This window comes from Podospora anserina, chromosome 1, assembly GCF_000226545.1.
Source record: "Podospora anserina S mat+ genomic DNA chromosome 1, supercontig 5".
NCBI lineage: Eukaryota > Fungi > Ascomycota > Sordariomycetes > Sordariales > Podosporaceae > Podospora > Podospora anserina.
Window position 1 is genome coordinate 385,938 of NW_001914829.1, and position 604 is coordinate 386,541.

Below are 604 nucleotides of genomic sequence, written 5' to 3' on the forward strand. Positions count from 1 at the left end.
TTAATATTAAAATATTATAAAAATAAAAAAGTAAAGTTTAAAGGTTTTTTAATTTAATTAAAAACCTATTTTTATTATTATTTAAAATAGTTTAATATAAAAGAATCGAAAGTAATATATATAACTATCCGGCTTAAGGATAAAACTTTTATTTAATTCGAATTTATTTTTAACGATTATTATAAAATAATAATAGAAGACTAAAAGGAAATTATTATTTAGTATTTTCGGAATTACTAAACTTTCAAAATAAAATTTAAAAAAATATTTAAAAAATATAATAAAAGTAAATACGTATAAAAGAAATTTATAAATTTATAATAAATATATTTAATAACGGAATATACTATTTAATTTAAAATTAATAATTTATATAATAAAATTAATAATAAAAAATTAATATAAACCTTTTATAATAATTTTAAAAAAAAAATAAAGAACGAATTATATAAAGAGAAAAGGTTTAATATTATTAATAAATATATTATTATAATTATACAGATTAATAATAAATAATTTTAATATTATATAAAAAAAAAAAGTTATAATAATTAAGGTTATTATAGAAATTATTATTTTAACGATAAACGTAAATAGTAATATT